Source organism: Dipodomys ordii, unplaced genomic scaffold, assembly GCF_000151885.1.
Source record: "Dipodomys ordii isolate 6190 unplaced genomic scaffold, Dord_2.0 Scaffold3, whole genome shotgun sequence".
NCBI classification, from domain to species: Eukaryota; Metazoa; Chordata; class Mammalia; order Rodentia; family Heteromyidae; genus Dipodomys; species Dipodomys ordii.
In genome coordinates, this window is record NW_012267219.1 from 2,684,463 (window position 1) to 2,690,753 (window position 6,291).

Consider the following 6,291-nt stretch of genomic DNA (forward strand, 5'->3'; position numbering starts at 1 on the left):
CCCCCCCCCTCCCCACACCGACGTTGTAAAGCTCGTTTTGGACATGACAACTTGTACTTCTCATTGTTGCATCAGATCCACCTGTATCCGTAAGACTCTTATCTCCAACAAACCACTCAGAAAACCATTAGTGGCACTGTGGCTCAAGTGGTAGAGCGCATCTTGAGCTGAGGGACAGCACCCAAGCCCAGAGTTCAAGCCCCACAACCAACCAACCAACAACAAAAAAAAAGCTCCACAGGTTGAGTAATGGTTCTAGTGCTTTTTTTTTCTTTTTTAAACAGAGGTGTGTGTGTGTGTGTGTGTGTGTGTCTTGGTTGTAGGGCCTGAACTCTGGGCTTGTGTGTGTATGTGTGTGTGTGTGTGTGTGTGTCTTGGTTGTAGGGCCTGAACTCTGGGCTTGGGTGCTGTCCCTCGATTCTTCAGCTCAAGGCTAGTGCTCTACCACTTGAGCCACAGCGCTACTTCCGGCTTATTTCGGTTTATGTGGTGCTGAGGAACTGTACCCAGGGCCTCATGCATACAAGGCAAGCACTCCGAGCCACCTTCCCAGTCCACAAAGGTTCTTTTTAAGACATGGTCTCAATATGCATCTCAGGCTAGCCTTGAATTCAAAGATTCTCCTGCCTCAACCTTTGAAGTTCTGATATTATAGGCACTGCATCACCATATCTGGTCCTGTAAATATTTTTATTGGACCAAAAGTCACATCCATTTTTTAAAAAATTGTATTGCTACAACATTAGAGATGAATACTGGTTGAGGATTGAACCCTGGGTCTTGGACATGCTAAGCATCCATTCTTAACACTGAACATATCCAACCTGGTATTAACATTTCCTTAGAGAGTGTCTTCTCACTAAGCTTTTTTGTTCATGGCTGGAGCTCTACCATTTGAACCACACCTCCACTTCCTGACTTTTCACTGGCTAAATGGAAGTAAGAGTCTCTCAAAGCTGAATGCTGGTGGCTCAAGCCTATAATCCTAGCTACTCAGCAAGCTGAGATCTTAGGATCACAGTTCAAAGCCACCCCAGACAGGAAAGTCTGTGAGACTCTTTATCTCTAATTACCAAAAAGCTGGAAGTGGGGCTGTGGCTCAAGTGGTAGAGAACTAACCTTGAGCACACAAAAGCTCAGGGATATCCTAGAGTGCCTAAGTTCAAGCTCCAGGACTAGCACAGGGGAAAAAAAAATTCAGATTTGTTGGACTGGGCTGGGTACAAATTTCAATCCTCAGATCTCAGGCTTCTGAGTAGTTAGGATGATAGGTATGAGCCACTGGTGCCAGATGGATATATATTCTTTTTTTTTTTTGGCCACTCCTGGGGCTTGAACTCAGGGCCTGAGCACTGCCCTTAGTGTCTTTTGCACTTTACCACTTGAGCCACAACGCCATGTCCAACCTTTTCTGTTTATGTGGTACTAAGGAATCAAACCCAGGGCATGCTAGGCAAGCACTCTACCCTGGATATACATTCTTACAGGGTCCTAGTAAAAGTACTCAACCTACTTGGAAACTCTATTAGTAATTTCTAGGGGCTATTACCGGGACATTAGTGCTCCTTTCTCCTGTGTGAGGCACTTGAGCAAATGGTTCTTGCGTTCATCTAACCCTAAAGAGGATTGGTAAAATAAACAATTACTTTTGTTGGGACTTCATCACTATTAATCAGCTTTCAAGTAGGAAATAAAATGCAAATAGTGATTTGCATTTTATTTTATTTATTTGCATCAGGTGCTGGTGGCTCATGCTTGTAATCCTAGCTACTTAGGAGGCTGACATCTGAGGATTGTGGTTTGAAGCCAGCCTAGGCAGTAAAGTCTGAGACTCCTCTTCAGTTTAGCACCAAAAGGCCAGAAGTAGAGCTTTGGCACCAGAGGTACAGCATTAGCCTTGAGCAAAATAACTCAGATCCTGAGTTCAATCCCTAGGACGCACACATGCATGCGTGCGCGCGTGCGCGCACACACACACACACAGAGCTTGTTACAGGTCACCCCATGGTGGACATGGTGTGACAGCAAAATATTTGCTTGGATTGAAACTTTCATCTCCCATGATGGCTAGATCTTCTAATAACTTCTTAGGGTCCGACCAAAGGGCGCCTAAGCAATGTCTCTTAGGAATTACTTTTGGAATTACTTAGGAATTAAATTTACCTGCTTTCAGGTGTGATGATGTATGAAGATACACTTCCTTCTGTAACACTATAGGGAACAAAGACAAATGTTAGCCATTTCTGAAAGAGAAAGAGGAAAGTTATTTACCTCCAGTCTCCTACTGTCCTTCCATAGTTAGGCTACAGTTATAGTTAAAGGGTCCTGTATCCAATTCCAAGGACAGAAGAAAGCTCAACTTCCTTTATTTTTAGTTGCTGACATTTGCAGTCCTGATTACATAATAAGCAAACTCATGGCCAAATCAGCTTTATCTAAATTCAAGACAGGGGTGAAACTTGTTATAGACTGAATTTTGGGAAGGACATACTCCAAATGTACATTTCCAGTCTGGATCTCTCCTAAGATCTCATCTCTGCTGTCTACTGTCAGTTTTCCATCTTCTTTTGGATATCTACAGCCCTTTAGATTATGCCAAAAAGTCAGATATTTCTCTTCCAAGGGTATCCCTGTCTCACTAAATTGGAAATTGTAGTTTCTTAAGTTAAAAACCTTGGTATCATTCTTGATTCTTCCCAGCTTATACCCCACAACTCAATCCAGAGTAGCTCCCTTTTAAAAAATACTGAGAACCTAAACATTCTTTCCAATTCTATTGTTTCCAAGTGTAGCTCAATTTATCATCATTTCTCCTGAATTCCTTTGGAATTCTTGCAGAATTGTTTGCTTTTGTTACCTACCCCACATGACCTAAGTTGAATACTAAAGTCAAAGTGAGCCTGCCTCTCCCCCCCTCCCCCTGCACTTTTTTATGTTCTTTGCCAAGCTGGTGCTTGATCTCAGGGCCTTTAAGCACTCTACTATGGAACTTACCACAGCCCTTTTAATATTGGGCATTCCTTTCCTCAAAACCCTCATGACTTCCTACTTCATACATATTAAAGACTAACATCCTCAAAATGGCTTCCAAGGATCTACACAATCTGCTTCTTCCCTGCCTGGGTTTTCACCATTCTCCCAACTTACTAGTCCAGTCCACTGGTATGTTCCCAAAGATACCAGACATGCTTCAGTCTTATGCCTTTTGGCTTAGCTCTTCTACATGATCTTCATAACTTACTGGATTACCTCTCTGCGTTTTTCATTTAAATATCACCTTAGTGAGGTAATTTCTGCACAAGTGATAAACCACATCCTGAACATTCTTTTCCTGCTTTAGTTTTCTCCTTGGCCCTATTGAAATGCAAGCTTTTGAGAGCAGAGATATTTTTTTCAATCTTTAGAATGTAGTCTGGACCCCAAACCTTGCGGTACATAGTAGGTGCATATTAAGTATTTATTAAAATGAATGGAGGGTTGGGATGTAGCTCAGTGGCAAAGCACTTGCCTAGCAAGTGCAAGGTCCTGAGCTCAATCCCCAGATCTAAGAAAAAAGAAAAAAAAAAACACAGTAAAATGAATGGAAAAAAATCCACCTTCCCCCAGTCACTTTAAGGAAGGGAGGACAAAACCAGAAGCAGTGTACAGCTACTTGTCCTAGGGGACTAGAGATGCAATATTGCCCTGTGTATTTCTCTGTAGGGTTATCCTCTCTGGGGAGCACTCCCTTGCCTTATAATGTATGGGATGTGGCTTTCATCAGCAGTGAAGCTCCAGACCAGAGGGTTACAGAGCCAAACTGTGGGCTGGCCTGATGCAATGGTTACAGAGATTAGTTAGGAGACAGGACAGGGAGAGGCATAGATCAAGCCCAGGAGAAGGACAATACTCTGGGGAAACCTCAAATGGGTTTCCAGGCTGCTCTCTTGTGCGGTAAGCCCGGAGACCTCTGGGAAAAGGGGAAAATCCATCTATGCTTCCTGTCCATCAGTACTCCTGCTCCTAAAGGTGTCAATCTCAAGATTCTGTCCTGAGCCTCAGCCCCATAAACGTTGCAGCTGAAAGTTGGGGGTGGGGGAGGGGTATGCCGCTGGTGGCTAAGCAGCGGAAACGGCTGAAGCCACCGTCACGAGGAGGTGTGTCCTGCCGTCTCGCCTCTCTCAGGACAGGCCTGGTGAAGTGGCCTGGAGTTGGCAACGGAGAAGGATGAATTTCCCGAGGGCAACCGAGGCCTCTTGGCACAGCAGCTCCGAGCTAGGGCTCTTAAGAGCTCCAGGTAGGGGCCAAGTAACATCATCGCTGAAGGAAAGGAGGTGGGGGCAAAACACTGCGGAATAGAGGATTCTGCCCATCCCTCTCTCGGACGGTCCCTAAATTCACAGTGGAGCCGCATCACCAAGGATGGGAAAGTAAAGGGTAGACAGGGAGTCAGTACTCGCCTTTCTCCTCAGATTCCAGCTCTGGCTTTGGCTCTGTCGCTGCCACCGGTTCATCTTCAACATGATATCCTCTTGGTACTACCCTCAAGTGTCTGACCTCCGGAGCTCAGAGCTGCGATGTTTTACCATGGCCTTGCCCTCCTCTCAGGGGTGGGATCCAAAAGCCTACCAATCAGAAAGCGGCACGCCGGCACTGACCCCGCCTCACCCTCACATCAGCCACTCAGGAGCCCTGCGGCACCACCCACATCCCTCCCTCCGGCTTGGGAGTCGACGTCGATTTGGACCCGGAAGTGGCTTTTGGTCACGAGGCCCCGTGGAGGAGGTGGGTGAGTCATGCGCGCGCGCGCGGAGGGGAGTGTGGACGGGGGGGAGGGGTGGACGGGGGGCGGGGATGATGCAATGTTTGGCAACCGGTGTCTGCGCGCGCACGCGCAAGAGGACGTCGAGGGTGGTGGGAGGTGCGGGGGGTGGGAGAGAGGAGAGAGGGCGGGGCGCCAGCTCCCAGCACCCAACGGCCCCAACGGCTTTCAACCGTGGCCACCCTTAGACTGAGGCATGGAACCTCATTGCAGCGTCTTCCCCTTAGGAGCTGCTGTTCTGCATTACCCCTGTTTTACCTCCTCCATAAGGAACTCCCATTTTCTCTGGTCCCTCCCCGCTTACGGGCACATAGCCCTTTAAAGTTTGCATTTGTCCACCTGGATTGACACCATCTCGAGTATTTTTACTAGGAACTCTTCAGCCTCCTTGCATTCCCCCAAGGCCGAGATACCGGTATCACCTTGTAGTCCTTTTACACTTCTCTCAGAAGCACCTTTGACTGTTACCTTGTTTCTCATTAGCCTTCTAAAGCCAGAATTTACCGAGTGAACCTGATTGATTTCCTACTTATTGCCCCCCGTCTCTGTGGTGCTCTTCTGTCTTTCACTGTAGACCGAGCTTCTCCGTTTTCACGGTTCCAGTTAGTCCTGTGCCTCCCCCCTGAGGAGCTGGCCTCCTGCCTTCTAGGTATCTGAGGTCATGACCTACAGTAGATCCCGAAGCCTGAAACGTGCACTTGAACGCACGACGGCTGTGGAGTGGCTTGTCAGAAACCCACTCGCTAGCCTCAGTTCCTCAGGAATCCTGCCGTTCTCATTTGCAAATTAAAGGACGAGATGTGAAAATAAAAGATCCAGGAACTCGGAGGCAACTTGAACAAAACTAGAATCACGGTGCAAAATGTTTTTCCTGCGCTGGGAAAACAAGAGGCCATGTGGTGGCCTGTTAGACATCCTGTCAGACCCTCAAGGGGCAGCCAGCGTTGTCTCACTAGAAGCTGTCTCCAAGCGGTATTGACTGGACGGTGCGGCAGTGACAGGTCCTTGGCCAGGCGGCTCCGACGCTCCAGACCTCCATTTCCCTCGGTTAATGGAGGTGGGGGTGGGCTGGACCATCTGGCCTAAAGAAGGACCAGGTTGTCAGTGACAGGCAGAGGTCATGTGACTTGACAGGCCCAGGTCGTGTTGTGACATGTTGACCTGGGGAAGCGGGTCAAGTCCCGGCACACCACCCGGGAAGCCTGCGGGGCGGGGCAGGGCAAGTCGCGACTTTCATCTTTTGGGGCTGGCCCCTCCCGGACCTGGCATTCCTGGCTCCCTCAACAGATTGTGGCTTTGGAAGAGGCCCCTCCCCGGGGAGGCCGGGGATTGGCCACCAGTGGCCTGGGAAGAGGCGCAGATCCTTCCGCGGAGGAAGGGGGGGGGCCGCGTGGGGTGTTTGTTCTCTTGGGGATTAATGGGGGGTTGTGGGGGAGGGGCAGGCGCGCTCCCGCATGCGCACTGCGGCCCCTCCTGTTGGCTCGCTGCTG

The 6,291-nt window shown here is 48.6% G+C and overlaps 1 protein-coding gene across 1 annotated transcript in view; it reads right to left on the bottom strand.

Moving 5' to 3' along the window:
• The window catches only part of Ddit3 (DNA-damage-inducible transcript 3), a 5,737-nt gene extending 1,185 nt beyond the window's left edge, over positions 1 to 4,552 (bottom strand). Inside the window, exons 1-2 of the mRNA XM_013021258.1 lie at positions 4,440 to 4,552; positions 2,164 to 2,211 (exon numbers count right to left, since the gene is read on the bottom strand). The gene's annotated coding sequence lies outside the window, so the exon portion shown is untranslated. The remainder of the gene's footprint in view (positions 1 to 2,163; positions 2,212 to 4,439) is intronic.
• Between the last annotated feature and the right edge of the window lie 1,739 nt (positions 4,553 to 6,291).